This window comes from Penaeus monodon, chromosome 29, assembly GCF_015228065.2.
Source record: "Penaeus monodon isolate SGIC_2016 chromosome 29, NSTDA_Pmon_1, whole genome shotgun sequence".
Lineage (NCBI taxonomy): Eukaryota > Metazoa > Arthropoda > Malacostraca > Decapoda > Penaeidae > Penaeus > Penaeus monodon.
In genome coordinates, this window is record NC_051414.1 from 37581378 (window position 1) to 37581781 (window position 404).

At 34.7% G+C, this 404-nt stretch overlaps 2 protein-coding genes across 2 annotated transcripts in view; one reads left to right on the forward strand and one right to left on the reverse strand.

The window, feature by feature from the left end:
• Positions 1-404, forward strand: part of LOC119592234 — a 22842-nt gene that overhangs the window by 7440 nt on the left and 14998 nt on the right. The gene's annotated exons all lie outside the window — the stretch shown is intronic.
• Positions 1-404, reverse strand: part of LOC119591864 (protein glass-like) — a 2975-nt gene that overhangs the window by 1568 nt on the left and 1003 nt on the right. The window lies entirely within an intron of this gene.

Consider the following 404-nt stretch of genomic DNA (forward strand, 5'->3'; position numbering starts at 1 on the left):
ACTTCCCAAATAAAATAACTTAATCCTCCAGTATACTTTGCCTTTTCACAGCGACTATATTGACAACCATCTCTTTCACTTTCCTAGATGGACACCCCAAAGCAATCGAGATTCCGAAGACACTTTTGCATAATGTTGGAACATACTTTTGGAAGCAGAATGTTACGAAACATTTTTGATAAAACTATATATTTATGATTGAACGTTGTTACTCAAAAGATGAGTATCTACACTGGAAGCTGTTATTCATTTACTGATTATAATAGTTAAATGTCATTTTACAGAAATACATGATAAAAACATGTCTTGTGTGTAATATCATGAGCCCCACTATCGGTCATAAGTGCCAAGTGATATGCCTGGAAGCTATCAAATCAACCGACGTGATTCGCAAATAATGAACG